Source organism: Apium graveolens, chromosome 5 (genome assembly GCF_009905375.1).
Source record: "Apium graveolens cultivar Ventura chromosome 5, ASM990537v1, whole genome shotgun sequence".
NCBI lineage: Eukaryota > Viridiplantae > Streptophyta > Magnoliopsida > Apiales > Apiaceae > Apium > Apium graveolens.
Window position 1 is genome coordinate 109191049 of NC_133651.1, and position 20574 is coordinate 109211622.

Below are 20574 nucleotides of genomic sequence, written 5' to 3' on the forward strand. Positions count from 1 at the left end.
TTTCTAAACCGGGAGTCGATGTTCCCGAGTATAATATATATATTTATATATATATATATATGGTTATAATTTTCCAAACTATTAATCGAATAAGGTTTATTCGATAACTTTTATTTTATTAATTGAATACTATATTGAATATTCATTCGAGGGTTATGACTCAGTTTATTTTATTATTTGAATATGATTTGAATATTCATTCGAGGGTTATGACTCAGTTTATTTTATTATTTGAATATGATGTGAATATTCATTCGAGGGCTTATGACTCAGTTTATATTATTTAATGATTATTAATTGGATATTCATTTGAGGATGTATGACTCCTTTATTTTATTTAATGAATATTATTTATAATATTCATTCGAGGTATTATGACTCCGCTTATTACTTATAATATTCTTTATTGTATTAAAGAATAAGATGTCGATAGTCAAACTTATTTTTGATTATTCAAATAAAGATATTACTTTCGTATAAGTATATCTTTGATTAATTGCTATTCAGTCAAGTATAAGTTTTCCAACTTCTACCTCAATTATTCTTTATGGGAGTATTATTTAAATAATAATATTCAGATATTTCTTTCATATTGGGACTGATTTATTTTATTCAATCAGCATTACTCCAAACATTCTTAAAAATGTTTTCGAGTCTTCAAAATGAATTTAAAAGGTAGAGAGGATCCCAAAACTTGTTTCCAAATTCAAGATCTTCCATTTTAAGGAGACTTGAATATTCGCTCAAAAATCTTGGGGATCCGGCTCTGTGGTGTATTTTATATTCGCAACATGGTTGCTGTTTTGAGAAAACAATTTGATTACTTGCCCAATGTTCGGGAAGTAAGTCCATCTGATTGAGTCGGCATAAGCGACAGGCCGGGGTACGGTCTATGAATGTGTAAGTGGCTGGGTGGCAGTCCATCAACGCGTGAGTGGCCGGGTAACGGTCTAGCGCGAGGTCCTAATGCGGCCAGGGTGATGACCGGCGAGGAATTCATCCATCTACAGTAGAAAAGGTTACTTATTGGTATCTTTGCCTGATCAGCAAGATATCTGGTTTATGCCAAAATTCTTTTCCTTCCAAATTCATTGGATATTGCAACTCTGTTCATACTTTACATGACATAGGTTTTCAGAAAATATATGGGAGATATATATGAATATATTTATATATCGGGACTTAATGAAGTATCTCGTAACTTCATTATTTATAATGATATTCAAAGATTGAATCTATTCAAATCTTGTCTTGTAGTCTCATCTATGTGATGAACCTTTGAAACTGATTATAACTTGAACGGGGGTAGTTCAAGTAGTATTTGGGAAAGATATAAGTATTTTGGGGTATCTTGTAACTTCATCTTTTAAACTTATATCTAGTTAATGATTATCTTATGCATGACAAAGATTTTCAGAAAAACGTTGAGACAAGGTTAGATATATGAGATCACCCTGCAACGATATTTTTATACAGTTATACACTGGAACTCTGTGTATATTATGCATGGAAGAGGACTTCCAAGATTTTGAAAAGTATATATGTATATATACTGAATATTTTGCGACTTCATCGCATTAAGATATCAAACTTGGTTCATTTCTTTTGACCAAGACTTTCATGAGTACTATGAGAAGGCTCATATATTGTAAATCATTATACATATTATTTTGGTGGGCTTGCTGCTCACCCTTGCTTTATTTCTTCATCACACAACAACAGTTAGGAAAGATGGCCAGACTCCAGCAGACCCAGCGCAAGCGCGTGGGAAGCGTCCCGCGTCTTCCCATTGATGTTGTAGCTGCTATAGCTGCAGAGGTAGATCTATTGTAGATCAGACCATCTACTTTTGAGAATCAATTATGTATAATTATAACTTGTGGCAGATAATGGCAATTAACTGTAAATTTATCAAGTAATCATTTTGGGTTGTAATAACTTTTAAAGTGTGGATTCAAAGACTTGTACTTATTTAAATTTCATCTCTGAGACTATAACGGGTTGTGGTGTGTGTTAGTGTGGGGTCACAGCATAAGGTTATTATTATTAATTAAGTGAAGTGATATTGTGGAAAGAAAGACCGTGACGACCCGGATCCCCGACCCCGGATCTGGGGGTGTTACAGTAAATATTCTACCTACATTCACTTTATATACTTTCCAAGAGTTTTGTGACTTGGGAGATGAAGTTTCATGGTTGTATGTGTAGTTCTTGTGTGATCTCCAAAGAGAAACTCTTGATTCTTGTGAATTCAAGAGCTCTCTATGAGATACATTTTATATATGTGTTAACTAAGTATTTTATGGAGAAACCATGCTTTAAAATCCTTTGCATGCTACTGAAATTTCAGTATTTATTCATGTTTAGCCATGCATGCTAGTTTTAAGATATTAAAATGATGATCAACCATGTTTTGCATGCTACTCTTTTCGAAATCATGTTGCTATGTCTAAAAATCTATAAATTCAAAATATGTGTGCTTAAAATAGATTGTTTACATGATAAATTTCTAATTAATAATTAAGAGAAGATATATTTCATAAATATTAAGGATGAGTAATAGGTACAAGTCGAATTTGCAAGCATTTAAACTTTATGCTTTAGCTGAAATCTTGTTAAGTGTTTCCATGAGTTGCATGTTATATATTTAGTTGCATGTTGTTGTTCTTGGGCATGGATGATCTCCCCTCCTGTTGAGGCACTATTTTAAGTGGGAGTTAAGGTGGAAAGGGATTAGTTAGTGTTTGCATATTTCCAGATTTGATGCACTAGTTTATGGGGAAGTTTTGAATGAGCATTTGTTGTGCACTTTGAGGCCCAAGCCACCAGAAGCTAGACCTAGGAGTATATAAAAGGGTTTAGGTGTTTGTTGGAGGTTTATAAGTCGTATGGTTAGGTGCACGAGTGGAATCACAAAATCTGTCCAGCAGGGGACAGTTTTGTTGCAACTTAGAAATAGGAAGTTTTGACCATGTCATGGGTAGGCCCTCATTAGTCCCTGTTGGGCCTTATTTAGAGGGAGTGTCAGAGGAGTTTTTCCAGCCATAGTTCATAAGATTTGAGTTAGAACCAAGTGTCACAAGTTAGTTCAAGTCAGGGCGTTTTCTGCCCAGAAAAACAGGGGAACCATGGACTTTAAGCTTAGGCCCAAGGAGGCCCAAGCTAGGCCCTTGAGCCACATCGAGTTTGGGAGATGCCTTATGATCAGAAGAGTCTAGTATAGAAGTTTTGGAGGTAAACTTGTAGTTTAAGAGTGTCTAATGCACTCAAAAAACCATAGATGTTATTCTGAAATTTTCCTTAGTGAGCACTTTCACTTATCACATAGTTTTAGAGCACTTATGAGTGAGACCTAGGTTGACCACTATGGTTGCAAGATAGTATAAAGCCATTAGAGTAAAAGGCCCAAGTGAGGCTCAATAGGTTTTGGATAGTTTAGTAAAGGCACATCGAGTTAGGAGGCCAAATTTGGAGACTTTGTCTAGTTTAGCGATCAAGTGACTTAGTTGGGGATCGAGATCATCCAAGCCTAGTGTTGCATTATGGTGTGTGTGATATTATTTGATATTAAAATATGATATGTGAGTATATGTGGCTATGTGTACTATTGTATTTATAAGGTGATTGGAAATTGCGTGCGTATAGGCCTAAGTGCCATTTGTGTTTAATTTCAGGTTGTAAATAGGTTGAGTTGGTGATAATATATTATAATGAGGTTATTATTATTTATATAGGATCTCGAGACGAGGGTAAACTTGCCATAAAGGTCGAGTAAAGCTTCCAGTTGCTCCCACCTGCCAGACCAGTCCAGCCTTTCTCAAGGCAAGAGTTTCCCCTTGTCAATTCTATTTTTATGCAAGTGATTCAACCTGTTTTTCGTACACTGCAAATGTGTGATAATTAGTTCCTATACATTTGATGCGAGTACCCTGAGTTATCTTGATATACTTGAACCAAGTGATTCTTAAATCTATCTTCGCATTATATAGAAATGCCATGAACCCTCAAGTACATATTGTAAGTAGATCAAAAGTCGTATCACGCTAGTATATCAAAGTAATTGGAATGCCATGATAAAATAAAGATTTGATATAATACTTGATTGATCCTCTTGATTAACATGCTATTGATTCCTCAAATATTGACATCTCACCCTGATGCTTGAACCCCAATAGAAACTTTACCTTGATACCTAAAAGCCAGATATTCTTTAAAGTTATTCTTAATTGATTGATAACCCTTTTTCTTACCCTAAAGTTCGACAATCCTGATATACCTTGTGCTAAAGATGATTTTCTTCATACCTTAACTGTAACGCCCCCAAATCCGGGGTCAGAGGATTTGGTCGTCACTATAAAACTTCAATCCAAATTAACCTGTTAAATCAATAAATAAATGCCAGCGGAAGATAATTATCATAAATGACCCCAAACTAATCCAAAATCTTTTAAGGTTACAGTTCTAGAAACAAGATATCCAAATTCCACCAATAAATTTTTCACTTCCTTTTGAAACTCTTTTCAATAAATTCCAACTCAAAACTAAACCCACTAGTATAACTTCGAAATGAAGTATACTAGGCCCAAATAAAATATACAACTATAATATAATATAATATAAACAACTTTATACAATAAAACTTACACTAGCCCACAAACCCTGGACCAACCACCTTCCAAGAGCTTCTTCTTTGCTTCCGTGAATTATGCAGCTAAACAACTCAAGCTAGTCCTCACTGGAGGTTAAATTTGAAAACAGGCAAGTATGAGCGAAAGAAATGCTCAGCAAGATCATTATGACATATATAGGGTCTTTTGATATAAAACCGACATCTGCATCAGAGCAGCACATTTAAAATCATAATTGCTGAATCATAAAACTTTAGTTGAGTAATCCCAGATTTAATTCCTTAATTATATTCAAAACCAATTTGATATTTTTGAGCGAGATGCTTCAACAATACTTTGAATCTTAACGAGAATAAAACTCGTAAAACAGTGTTTACGGAAATATCGTAAACCACAATAACATGAGACAATGATTATGGATTGAATCATAAACTTTATTGAAAACCCAACTCTTCAAATTAATACTTATTTTGTTGTCATATCAAATTAGATATCACTACGAACTTTGATGCTCACAACATTCCATACTGAAGTCAACATCATTCATCTATATTAATACCACCTTTGATATTTAACAACAACGTAAGTATCAGCATAAATCAAAATCTGAATCAAAACCGCACTTTACCATTATTCCAAAACAGAAACAGTTGATAAATCATTCCTCATAAGATTATCAAAAGCAATATAATAATATCGATTGGAACCAAACTATGCACTATGCTGTTCCTGATGATCAGTCATGAAACAACACCGGTATCCCGCAGCCATACCGTTAATATAGGTACTACCCGTATCCCAAAGACATACGGTACCTATAGGACGCCAGAAAAGGCATAACAAGCCTTGTAAGATATTACACTTCCGTATTACACTTCTGTATAATAGCTCACGCTGGACCGGTGCCTCGGCCTCTTACACTACCAGTAACCATCAATCTCAAAACCTTTTATTGAAAAGGGGTCATAATACTGGACACCCGAAATAATTTTATTCCCCCATTAAATTGGGTAGGAATATTCACAACCAAATCACTTTTCTCAAAATCCAAAACATTTAGAAATCCAGTAATTGGATAAGTAAAAACACTTGCCTATTCTGAATATAGAATAACAAATGAGCATTTGCACAAACAGAATTATTTAATTCAGCGATATGTAAAACATTTATCTATTCCGAACTGAGAATAGGGAAATCAATACTTGTATGATAAGATTCAAAATAAATATCACTTGGGCAATAAGTGATGATAGGGATACTTACCTTTGGGTTTTAGTAGTTAGTCACACTCGCAAAGACGCATCTATTCTGACATTCTGTCTCAAAACATCACCGCCTTTAACTTCAACACTTTACTGATATGCTGCTCCTGCTATTGCTAGAAGCCAGATATTCAATGTCATTCCATCTTATTCTTTATCCAACGTCTTGTCCCGATCAGCTCGAATGATCCGCATCTATAATTAAAATATAGAACTTTAATTGTCTAATCGATAACCACTTGACGAACTACGCGTCAAAATCCTATCGTCTACCCATACGATAGCCCACACATAAAAGAAACAGACAAACACATGACCCTTGATCCACATACACACATAATTTATATAGCACGTAATCACATAACTCACGTATCACATAACTCATATAACACAGGACTCGGTACGTTTAAAACTGAAATTGGGTCAAAAATATGATTTATCGATCAATAATCGACTTGGAATGATTCGTAAAACAAACGACCTTTCGAAACAAAAGGATTTGGGTCTCGAAAGTATTTTTAATGAAAGCAGAATATTTTTCTGAGTCTGTAAGCGTTCGTTTCGTATTAAACGGACGAACGGTTTATTTAATATGAATTTTTGAACATTTTTCGGAATAAAAACAATCTCCGAATCATTTAATAATAAAATTATAGGGTTCAAACACCCTAAAATAATTTTATATGATTTATCGAGCCTGGAAAATAATTTAAAATAATATTTTAAAGTTCGAAACTATTTTTCAGAATTTTTAAATCAAGAATAATTAATTAAATCTAATTAAATAATCAATTAAAATTAATTAATAACTAATTAAATTAATTAATCAATTAATATTTAAATTAATTGAATAATTAAATAATTAATTATCAACTAAAATTAATTAACTAAATAATTTGGATTTATTTTTGAATTAACATAAATTTTCGAAATTAAAATAATGAATTTCAAAATAAAAAAAATGAATTTTGTAAATAAGAAAAGAATTTTGAATTAAAAATAAAAAGAAAATATCAGAAACAGATTTCTGAAATTTGAGTTAGGGAAAAGAGGATCAAAGTCGGGTCTTTTATAAACTGAAACGGGTCGAGAGTCGGGTCGAATAAGAACACCAAGAACCGCCGGAAAAATCTGCAGATTCCGGCGGCGGCAGATTTTCCGGTCAGTTTCCGGCGAACCACCGACGGGGCTCTAATCAACGCCGTTGGATTTCGTTCTTCGCACAACTATGTTTAGCAACAACCCAACAACACAGTAACATCATCAACGTCAAGAACGAGGCTGCAGAACCCAAACTCCGGCCAAAATAGCCATTAAAGCCGGCGATAAACCGAGCTTTTTCGGCCAAGTCTGATTTCATTCAATATTATATCAAAATCGATGATTTATATCTCAAATTAAACCCCTGAACATCTACAATCGATCCATATTATCATAAATAATCAAAAACCACTAAATCATAAACCCCCAAAAATTCGAATATTACCCTAAAAATCGATTTTAAAATTTAACAACTGTTGGATAGATTTGATGATATAAAATGATAGAGAATGGTCTGTGATTCATTTTGGTTATTCATACTTGTGATTTGGTGTTCAATAACACCTTCAAAATTAACTTTGATTTTCAGAATTCTCCAAGAACAACAAGAACACATATTCAAGAAATTTTCAAAAAATCAAACCTTAATTTTTATATGATATTGAACTCTATTTTTGAAGTATAATATACCAAATCGACCAGAAAAACATGCTCTACAACATGGAAGCATCAAATCACATCAACAACATCAAGAACAAATTTTTATAATTTAATTATCCAATAATTCGAATATAAATAATTAAATAAGAAAATTACCATGATTTCTGGAAAGAAACTGATGATTGATTCAGAAAGAAGATTTCGATAGCTTCGTTTTGATATGCTGCACGCCCGAATCGGAGTTCGATAACGCCTTCGTTCGTGTGTTTGATTCTCGGGAACGTATCAGTTTCTCGGGTTTTTCTCTGTATTTACGGTGTTTTAACTGGTTGCAAATGAATAAACGGAATAAACGAAATAAGAAATAGGCTATTTATATTTATGGAATATTGGATCGTTCTGGATCATTTTGGATCGTTAAATTAGTTACTTAGCCGCTAAGTAACTATAAAAACGATACAATTCAATACCAGAATTGGATAATTATCAAAACCGAGCTTTTTATAAAACACCATATATGAAAATAACGTAAAAATATCCCGTCTCTCGAGAATACGGGTTTTTGTCGATTACCGAAATGATTATCGTATCGAAAATATTGCGCCGGGCCACGCACGGGTCAAACCGTAATCCGGATTGAAAAAGTTAAAACACGGAAAATGTCCGGAATTACCCGATTAGGTTAGGAAGGAGTTTTTGGAAAAGTTTCGGGTTGTAAAAATGCAAAAACGGTTGAAGTCGGACGATTCCCGGCTTTATAAATTAATTTTGATAATTATTCAGAAAATAATTAATAATTCATAAATCAATATAAAATTATCTAACAGTCCAAAAATTACCAGAAAAATATCACAATTATCAATATTTTATTCTGGACATATAAAAATTAAAATACTCAAATAATATCACATCTAAACACCCAAACATCAATTCCACTTATCAGATAATTCACCAAAATTCACATAAAAGTCACATAAATAATTCCAAATAATTATAATAATAATATTTGAAAATATGGGATATTACAATCTACCCCCCTTATAAGGATTCCGTCCTCGGAATCAGCAGAAGAGAGCACTAGGGATCTTATCACAAATTTTCCATTCTTGCATAAGTAACTTTTCTCAAAAAAATTTTTTTTTAAAAACACTGCAATTCCTTATACTACACGGTTATCATGGAAGCTTCACTCTGCACCTTGTTCCATCCACCTCCTTTGACCAGCCCTTCTATAGAATTACTTTTACCTATTACGAGAAGGAAGAATAGAAAGAAAGATGGAGAGAAAGAAAAGAAAGAGAGAGATAGAGAAAGAAGTAAAGAAATAGATCGACTTCGTTATACGCCACTAATATTATAACCACATCGCAGTCCACTACTGCTCTTGGTAGTCCCATCACATAACCCTGCTTTGACTTGACAAAGATAACTCAGCTTAATCTTATTGGCATACCTTCGAATATTTGAGATGAAAAAAATCATGAAATTTCAAAAAGAAAAGAATTTGATACCATAACAGAACCAAAATCTGAATTTGAGAAAAAGTATTTGTTGAAATAAAAGAATAACTGAGAGATCAATATGATCAAATGAACTTGGTATTGCGTGTCCAAATTAAGACACTACTAAAGGTTGTTAACCTTCATGTAGTCACAACACACACAAGTGATGGCGTCCCATCCAACTCCTATCACACAGACAGGTATACCTTGTGTCCCCTATAGATAGGGTTGTTCATCTCATTCAGAATGAAAGAATATCAAAAGAATCCAAAATTAAATGAATAAAACTGAAAAGATTTCAAAGCTGATATTTCTGGAGAAAATGAAATCCAGAGAACAAAATTCTGGCACCAAATGAGAAAGTGGTGTCACATCATCAAGAAACTATCCACCAAATAAGAAAAGTGGAATTAATTATCATAACTTAACAGAGCTATCAAAACCTGAAAAATAGGCTTCATGACAGCCTCTGGCACATTTAAAACACAATTATAATTGAAAATGAGTGTTAGGGAATATATCCTCTAACAATTATTTCTTTTGAGAGAGGCCAAACGAAATTATAGAAAGAGAAGGTATTGCGAAAGTCTTAATACTTATCTTCTATCTGAACTCTTCTGTTGACTTGTCATCCACTTCTAGACATTTCTTCACATTCCAAGGATATCGATAATCTCCATCATCGTCGAATCGTAGTCTCGAAAGATTCCACAATAGAAGTTTTGCAACTGCCAGGAGTTCCATCCAGCTCAGCACAACCATCTCAAACGAATACACCTTATCTTAACTTATTCGTTGGTACTATATCCAATAGTCCAACAGGAACTCGATATGAGCTCAAGCGTCCTCACATAGCTATACACACTCCTACACACTCTCGAATCTAGTTTACTATAACCTCAGCTCTGATACCAACCTGTAACGCCCCCAAATCCGGGGTCAGAGGATTTGGTCGTCACTATAAAACTTCAATCCAAATTAACCTGTTAAATCAATAAATAAATGCCAGCGGAAGATAATTATCATAAATGACCCCAAACTAATCCAAAATCTTTTAAGGTTACAGTTCTAGAAACAAGATATCCAAATTCCACCAATAAATTTTTTACTTCCTTTTGAAACTCTTTTCAATAAATTCCAACTCAAAACTAAACCCACTAGTATAACTTCGAAATGAAGTATACTAGGCCCAAATAAAATATACAACTATAATATAATATAATATAAACAACTTTATACAATAAAACTTACACTAGCCCGCAAACCCTGGACCAACCACCTTCCAAGAGCTTCTTCTTTGCTTCCGTGAATTATGCAGCTAAACAACTCAAGCTAGTCCTCACTAGAGATTAAATTTGAAAACAGGCAAGTATGAGCGAAAGAAATGCTCAGCAAGATCATTATGACATATATAGGGTCTTTTGATATAAAACCGACATCTGCATCAGAGCAGCACATTTAAAATCATAATTGCTGAATCATAAAACTTTAGTTGAGGAATCCCAGATTTAATTCCTTAATTATATTCAAAACCAATTTGATATTTTTGAGCGAGATGCTTCAGCAATACTTTGAATCTTGACGAGAATAAAACTCGTAAAACAGTGTTTACGGAAATATCGTAAACCACAATAACATGAGACAATGATTATGGATTGAATCATAAACTTTATTCAAAACCCAACTCTTCAAATTAATACTTATTTTGCTGTCATATCAAATTAGATATCACTACGAACTTTGATGCTCACAATATTCCATACTGAAGTCAACATCATTCATCTATATTAATACCACCTTTGATATTTAACAACAACGTAAGTATCAGCATAAATCAAAATCTGAATCAAAACCGCACTTTACCATTATTCCAAAACAGAAACAGTTGATAAATCATTCCTCATAAGATTATCAAAAGCAATACAATAATATCGATTGGAACCAAATTATGCACTATGTTGTTTCTGATGATCAGTCATGAAACAACACCGGTATCCCGCAGCCATACCGTTAATATAGGTACTACCCGTATCCCAAAGACATACGGTACCTATAGGGCGCAGAAAAGGCATAACAAGCCTTGTAAGATATTACACTTCCGTATTACACTTCTGTATAATAGCTCACGCTGGACCGGTGCCTCGGCCTCTTACGCTACCAGTAACCATCAATCTCAAAACCTTTTATTGAAAAGGGGTCATAATACTGGACACCCGAAATAATTTTATTCCCCCATTAACTTGGGTAGGAATATTCACAACCAAATCACTTTTCTCAAAATCCAAAACATTTAGAAATCCAGTAATTGGATAAGTAAAAACATTTGCCTATTCTAAATATAGAATAGCAAATGAGCATTTGCACAAACAGAATTATTTAATTCAGCGATATGTAAAACATTTATCTATTCCGAACTGAGAATAGGGAAAGCAATACTTGTATGATAAGATTCAAAATAAATATCACTTGGGCAATAAGTGATGATAGGGATACTTGCCTTTGGGTTTTAGTAGTTAGTCACACTCGCAAAGACGCATCTATTCTGACATTCTGTCTCAAAACATCACTGCCTTTAAGTTCAACACTTTACTGATATGCTGCTCCTGCTATTGCTAGAAGCCAGATATTCAATGTCATTTCATCTTATTCTTTATCCAACGTCTTGTCCCGATCAGCTCGAATGATCCGCATCTATAATTAAAATATAGAACTTTAATTATCTAATCGATAACCACTTGACGAACTACGCGTCAAAATCCTATCGTCTACCCATACGATAACCCACACATAAAAGAAACAGACAAACACAGGACCCTTGATCCACATACACACATAATTCATATAGCACGTAATCACATAACTCACGTATCACATAACTCATATAACACAGGACTCGGTACGTTTAAAACTGAAATTGGGTCAAAAATATTATTTATCGATCAATAATCGACTTGGAATGATTCGTAAAATAAACGACCTTTCGAAATAAAAGGATTTGGGTCTCGAAAGTATTTTTAATGAAAGCAGAATATTTTTCTGAGTCTGTACGCGTTCGTTTCATATTAAACGGACGAACGATTTATTTAATATGAATTTTTGAACATTTTTCGGAATAAAAACAATCTCCGAATCATTTAATAATAAAATTATAGGGTTCAAACACCCTAAAATAATTTTATATGATTTATCGAGCCTGGAAAATAATTTAAAATGATATTTTAAAGTTTGAAACTATTTTTCAGAATTTTTAAATCAAGAATAATTAATTAAATCTAATTAAATAATCAATTAAAATTAATTAATAACTAATTAAATTAATTAATCAATTAATATTTAAATTGATTAACTAATTAAATAATTAATTATCAACTAAAATTAATTAACTAAATAATTTGGATTTATTTTTGAATTAACATAAATTTTCAGAATTAAAATAATGAATTTCAAAATAAAAAAAATGAATTTTGTAAATAAGAAAAGAATTTTGAATTAAAAATAAAAAGAAAATATCAGAAAGAGATTTCTGAAATTTGAGTTAGGGAAAAGAGGATCAAAGTCGGGTCTTTTATAAACTGAAACGGGTCGAGAGTCGGGTCGAATAAGAACACCAAGAACCGCCGGAAAAATCTGCAGATTCCGGCGGCGGCAGATTTTCCGGTCAGGTTCCGGCAAACCACCGACGGGGCTCTAATCAATGCCGTTGGATTTCGTTCTTCGCACAACTACGTTTAGCAACAACCCAACAACACAGTAACATCATCAACGTCAAGAACGAGGCTGCAGAACCCAAACTCCGGCCAAAATAGCCATTAAAGCCGGCGATAAACCGAGCTTTTTCGGCCAAGTCTGATTTCATTCAATACTATATCAAAATCGATGATTTATATCTCAAATTAAACCCCTGAACATCTACAATCGATCCATATTATCACAAATAATCAAAAACCACTAAATCATAAACCCCCAAAAATTCGAATATTACCCTAAAAATCGATTTTAAAATTTAACAACTGTTGGAACGATTTGATGATATAAAATGATAGAGAATGGTCTGTGATTCATTTTGGTTATTCATACTTGTGATTTGGTGTTCAATAACACCTTCAAAATTAACTTTGATTTTCAGAATTCTCCAAGAACACCAAGAACACATATTCAAGAAATTTTCAGAAAATCAAACCTTAATTTCTATATGATATTGAACTCTATTTTTGAAGTATAATATACCAAATCGACCAGAAAAACATGCTCTACAACATGGAAGCATCAAATCACATCAACAACATCAAGAACAAATTTTCATAATTTAATTATCCAATAATTCGAATATAAATAATTAAATAAGAAAATTACCATGATTTCTGGAAAGAAACTGATGATTGATTCAGAAAGAAGATTTCGATAGCTTCGTTTTGATATGCTGCACGCCCGAATCGGAGTTTGATAACGCCTTCGTTCGTGTGTTTGATTCTCGGGAACGTATCGGTTTCTCGGGTTTTTCTCTGTATTTACGGTGTTTTAACTGGTTGCAAATGAATAAACGGAATAAACGAAATAAGAAATAGGCTATTTATATTTATGGAATATTGGATCGTTCTGGATCGTTTTGGATCGTTAAATTAGTTACTTAGCCGCTAAGTAACTATAAAAACGATACAATTCAATACCAGAATTGGATAATTATCAAAACCGAGCTTTTTATAAAACACCATATATGAAAATAATGTAAAAATATCCCGTCTCTCGAGAATACGGGTTTCTGTCGATTACCGAAATGATTATCGTATCGAAAATATTGCGCCGGGCCACGCACGGGTCAAACCGTAATCCGGATTGAAAAAGTTAAAACACGGAAAATGTCCGGAATTACCCGATTAGGTTAGGAAGGAGTTTTCGGAAAAGTTTCGGGTTGTAAAAATGCAAAAACAGTTGAAGTCGGACGATTCCCGGCTTTATAAATTAATTTTGGTAATTATTCAGAAAATAATTAATAATTCATAAATCAATATAAAATTATCTAACAGTCCAAAAATTACCAGAAAAATATCACAATTATTTATATTTTATTCTGGACATATAAAAATTAAAATACTCAAATAATATCACATCTAAACACCCAAACATCAATTCCACTTATCAGATAATTCACCAAAATTCACATAAAAGTCACATAAATAATTTCAAATAATTATAATAATAATATTTGAAAATATGGGATATTACAATCTACCCCCCTTATAAGGATTCCGTCCTCGGAATCTGCAGAAGAGAGCATTAGGGATCTTATCACAAATTTTCCATTCTTGCATAAGTAACTTTTCTTAAAAAAAAATTTTTTATAAACACTGCAATTCCTTATACTACACGGTTATCATGAAAGCTTCACTCTGCACCTTGTTCCATCCACCTCCTTTGACCAGCTCTTCTATAGAATTACTTTTACCAATTGCGAGAAGGAAGAATAGAAAGAAAGATGGAGAGAAAGAAAAGAAAGAGAGAGATAGAGAAAGAAGTAAAGAAATAGATCGACTTCGTTATACGCCACTAATATTATAACCGCATCGCAGTCCACTACTGCTCTTGGTTGTCCCATCACATAACCCTGCTTTGACTTGACAAAGATAACTCAGCTTAATCTTATTGGCATACCTTCGAATATTTGAGATGAAAAAAATCATGAAATTTCAAAAAGAAAAGAATTTGATACTATAACAGAACCAAAATCTGAATTTGATAAAAAGTATTTGTTGAAATAAAAGAATAACTGAGAGATCAATATGATCAAATGAACTTGGTATTGCGTGTCCAAATTAAGACACTACTAAAGGTTGTTAACCTTCATGTAGTCACAACACACACAAGTGATGGCGTCCCATCCAACTCGTATCACACAGACAGGTATACCTTGTGTCCCCTATAGATAGGGTTGTTCATCTCATTCAGAATGAAAGAATATCAAAAGAATCCAAAATTAAATGAATAAAACTGAAAAGATTTCAAAGCTGATATTTCTGGAGAAAATGAAATCCAGAGAACAAAATTCTGGCACCAAATGAGAAAGTGGTGTCACATCATCAAGAAACTATCCACCAAATAAGAAAAGTGGAATTAATTATCATAACTTAACAGAGCTATCAAAACCTGAAAAATAGGCTTCATGACAGCCTCTGGCACATTTAAAACACAATTATAATTGAAAATGAGTGTTAGGGAATATATCCTCTAACAATTATTTCTTTTGAGAGAGGCCAAACGAAATTATAGAAAGAGAAGGTATTGCCAAAGTCTTAATACTTATCTTCTATCTGAACTCTTCTGTTGACTTGTCATCCACTTCTAGACATTTCTTCACATTCCAAGGATATCGATAATCTCCATCATCGTCGAATCGTAGTCTTGAAAGATTCCACAATAGAAGTTTTGCAACTGCCAGGAGTTCCATCCAGCTCAGCACAACCATCTCAAACGAATACACCTTATCTTAACTTATTCGTTGGTACTATATCCAATAGTCCAACAGGAACTCGATATGAGCTCAAGCGTCCTCACATAGCTATACACACTCCTACACACTCTCGAATCTAGTTTACTATAACCTCAGCTCTGATACCAACCTGTAACGCCCCCAAATCCGGGGTCAGAGGATTTGGTCGTCACTATAAAACTTCAATCCAAATTAACCTGTTAAATCAATAAATAAATGCCAGCGGAAGATAATTATCATAAATCGGCATCAGTTTTTGAAATGATTAAAATATGGATTTTCAATCCCAAAGGGGGATAAATGTTTTCTTTGAATAGTGGATCTGGACTGAGACGCGAGTCCTTTCCACACTTATATTGTAGGCTTAAAAGTTGCCTAGGGATCCCATTAATGTTTTAGAACCCAGCGAGGTTCGGGATTACTTCGCGCCTGATCACCGGCTGTAATCCGTAGCGTAATAAAATGAATTTTGATTAAGTTATGATTTTGAAAATGTTTTGGATTCAAGCAAATGATGCCATCACCCAAAATTTCATCTCTTATTATTATTAGTTATATCTTCGCATTGTCATTCTTTAATATATATCTCGATTTATGTTTTGTATCGTACTGTTTAGCACTTGTTGAGCATTTTGCTCACTCCTTGCTTTAACCCTGATATTACAGCTAGCAGCTATGGTTAGATTCAAGCAGACAGCACGTAAGACCTGTAACGCCGATGCGTATGTCTGAGCTCAAATAGAATAAGATATAGTTTTATGTGAGGACTCGATATTAAAATCAGTTGTAATAGATGGTAGTGTTGGGCTGTTCCAAACCCTAAACTGTAAGATCTTGGATTCGGTTATATTTACTTTCTTTTAAATATTGTAATAGTTATATATATTTTGGTTGTTAAGTTGGGGGTGTGACAGATATTGGTCAAACTAGTGTTGACTTATAAATCCTGATAGTCGTAATTAAAATACTGATAATGGTCAAACCATGATTGACTGTTATATTTCATTGATTATTTTGAATTTATTCAAAATAAATGGTTACACGGTATTTTTAATTAACAGTGAGTTAGTGAAATATCTTTTAATTTCTTGAATGGGTTAGCTACTGACGTAAGTATCTAATAACACTTGAGTACTTACATTGGGAATAAGAATCTGAAGAGAGAGATTATTATTTTTACCTAGATACGCTTGAGTACTTACATTTAGATACCACTTGAGTACTTACATTTAGATACAACAAGTTTTGTTGTTCATTTTGTTACAAGCACACTTGCGATTTTTGTGATTGCCTCAGGGACGGGGATGTCTAAGATTGTGATGTTGAAGATATTGAATTGTCGTCTCCATGAAAGAAATTTCTTTCAGACTATCATTGAAAAATTTTCAGCCATTTCATTAATTTTCAAGAATTTGAAAAATACTGAGCTTAGGTGTAAAGAAATCTATCATTGTCAATTTGTCAGCACATTAAATACTTTTGATTGCTCTGTCTTTGAATTCCCTTTTAATTTAGTGAAATAATTTTGTATATTTATATTTGACTAGGAATTTAAATGAGGACGACCTTATATGGTTCATGAAGAAAGAGGACATAGCAGACGTTCTACAATTGTTTGAAGGATCCTCATTTATATTCCTAGTCAACACTTGAGTACTTATATTTAGATACTCACACTTGAGTATCTATACCAGTTTTGCACTCGCACTCACGATGGAGTTTATTATCTTACTTTCAAGCTCGATAAGGGTCGTGTCTATTATGACCTCTGGGGACGTAGAGTCAAGATTAAAAATAAAATCTTTAGTCCTCATTGTAACACCCCAACCCGAATTACTTAACAAAAGAAAATATACTACAATAACATTTCGATTTCATCATATATGCTTCAGCATTCTTTTTTTAAACTCCAACAAAACCACATTACACACATATAAAGTCTACTTTTATTTTTTAATATAAACCATTCTTAAAAACGTACTATAAAACGTGTCATTACTAGGTGATAAGTGGCATTTTATACCACTTAGAACGTCTTAAAATGGCTTAAATTGGTGTCTTGAAATCAAGTATTTTGTGTATTTGATGCGTTTTTCTAGTGTTTATGCATTTCAGGGTTTTAGTTGCATTTCGGGGGAGGAATCATCAAGAATAAGCCTTGGCATGTGTTCACCATTGCGAGAGGAAAGAAACGGGCAGATTACGGCGAAGAAACGGAGCGAAATCAGAATTTTTCCAGTAGAGGTCTGAGCGCCCGCTCAGCATTGCTGAGCGGCCGCGCAGCAAGCTGAGCGCCCGCTATGCTGAGCGGCCGCGCAGGGTCGGGAAAAAAGACAAATTATTTTAGGACTTCTACTTCTGTTTGGTTTCCACTTCTATGTAATCTGAGTTTTATGGGATTATTATATAAGTAGATTTGAGACGTTTTCACAAGTGTGGATTGAAGAAGATTGTGTTTTACGCAAGGAGCGAAGGAGATAAGGAAGAAGACCGATTTAGCACACAGCAACGAAGAAGAAGCATATATTTTTGTGATTCTTGTTTTGTTGTAAACGTTGGATGCTAGTTTTCTTGCTTTGAACTTATTTACTCTTGTGACGTACTCTGTTTTAATATAATTAGTTTAGTTATTATTTTCTTGTGTTTGTTTATCATGATTTCATATGAACCCATGATGACGATAAGTGCTATTATGGGCTAATCGTGATCATGGGGTTGCAACGGATTTATTATGGAATTCTTTAGTTAATTGTTTAATACTTTAGTGTGTGATGATTGTATGTTATCTAGTATTGGTTGTGCGTATTCGTCTTATATGCGTCGCGAACATATAAGATAGGGTGTTAATCTCTTGTGAAGCGACGGTGGATCTTGAGATTTAGAACTTGCCATGCTAGCATAGGTTCATGTACGTTGTGCATGATTAGTGGGTAACTCTAACAGTTTTATTTGCCCTATGTAATCAAAAGGAATAACTTGTGCTTAAATCGTTGTGTTGTCAATTTCTGTAGACATATGGAAACTCAACATAATTGATGACTATTCGACTTCTATCTTAATTGTGGATGCTTGGTAGAATGGTATTAGTACAATGAAAGTTGGCTTTTATCAGTTTCGTGTTATTCGATTAATATCATCACTGTCACATGCTAAAGGTAATAACAATGGCTATAGAATGAAGTAATAATGAAGTTGTGATCTCATGAGTGTTTTATTATTGATAAATTGAAGTGTTAGTTAAGTGATTAATTACGTAGTTAATTATAGTTAATATTTAATCAACAATTTTAAGTGTTAGTATCTTAACATTGAGAAGTAATCATACATTGGTGAGTGAGTTTAATTAGACAATAATTTAGTCTGAGTCTCTGAGGGAACGAACTAGAAAGTATTCTATATTACTTGCGAACGCGTATACTTGCGTGAATATTAGCGCGTGTTTTCGCCCTAACAAGTTTTTGGCGCCGCTGCCGGGGACTCGGCGTATTTGTTTAGTTTATGTACTTACCATCATTGGTCATTAGGACTCAGTGATTAGGACGTAGTAGTTACTTATTTTTTTTTTCCGGTTGTGTTTCAGGTACTTTAGCAAGCGTTTATGCAAACTCGTTCTCGTGCTCGCAAGAGGACTTTAGATACAGCTGAGGAGACAGACGAAGTTCTTGATATTCCGGAGAAGTTAGATTTTGAGGATTCGGATTCAGGAACTGAGCAGAAAGAACCAGTAAACATGGGAGATCGTATTGTTCAAGCTGATCCAGCTCTTATGGATTTTTCTCGACCTAAAATTGATGACATTCAGTCAAGCATCCTTCATCCGGCTATTCAAGCTAACACCTTTGAAATCAAGCCGGGCACTATTCAGATGGTGCAGAATTCTGTTTCTTTTGGAGGAGCGGCAACTGAAGACCCCAACATGCACATAAGGAATTTTGTCGAGATCTGCAGCACTTTTAAGTATAATGGCGTGACTGATGAGGCTATCAAGTTGAGGTTTTTCCCATTCTCACTGAGGGACAAGGCTAAAGACTGGTTACATTCTGAACCAGCTGGGTCCATCACTACATGGCAAGATCTTGCGCAAAAGTTTCTGGTAAAGTTTTATCCGATGGCAAAGACTGCTGCTATGAGGAGTGCTCTTACTCAGTTTGCGCAGCAACCTACAGAATCTATGTGCGAGGCTTGGGAACGCTACAAGGAAATGTTGAGAAAATGTCCACATCATGGAATGCCGGATTGGATGGTGATCACTAGTTTCTATAATGGTTTGGGGGCCCAATCTCGGCCCATGCTTGATGCAACAGCTGGAGGCGCCTTATGGGCTAAAAGCTATACTGAGGCGTATAATCTTATAGAGACGATGGCTGCAAATGAGCATCAAAACCCAACTCAGAGGATGACGTCAGGCAAGGTAGCAGGTATTCTGGAAGTTGATGCAGCCACCGCTATTGCAGCCCAGCTCCAAGCGCTATCAATGAAGGTTGATTCTTTGGCTACGTATGGAGTTAATCAAATAGCTATGGTTTGTGAGCTTTGTGCAGGTTCTCATGCTACGGATCAGTGTTCTCTTGTCAACGAATCTGTTCAGTATGTTAATAATTATCAGCGACAACAGCAGCCTGTGCCAGCGACCTATCATCCTAACAACATAAATCATCCAAATTTCAGCTGGGGGAATAATCAGAATGCTATTCAGCCACCATATCAGCAAGGAGTGAGTAAACAGTTTAACCCACCTGGATTCCAGCAACCTCAGCAGTATGCTACAAGGCAATCATATCCTCAACAGGGAAGTGCAGCTGCACCTACTAGTGCTGATTTTGAGGAACTTAAGCTGTTGTGCAAGAGTCAGGCAGTTTCTATCAAGACCTTGGAAAATCAAATCGGTCAATTAGCCAATGCAGTGCTCAATTGTCAACCTGGCACTCTTCCCAGTGACACGGAAGTACCAGGCAGGAAGGAAGCTAAAGAGCAAGTCAAGGCTATTACCTTAAGGT

At 34.3% G+C, this 20574-nt stretch overlaps 1 non-coding gene across 1 annotated transcript; it reads right to left on the reverse strand.

Moving 5' to 3' along the window:
- Positions 1-19700: 19700 nt before the first annotated feature.
- LOC141662557 (small nucleolar RNA R71) lies at positions 19701-19807 on the reverse strand. Its single transcript, XR_012550666.1, has one exon. It is a non-coding gene; the product is annotated as a small nucleolar RNA R71 (small nucleolar RNA).
- Positions 19808-20574: the final 767 nt, after the last annotated feature.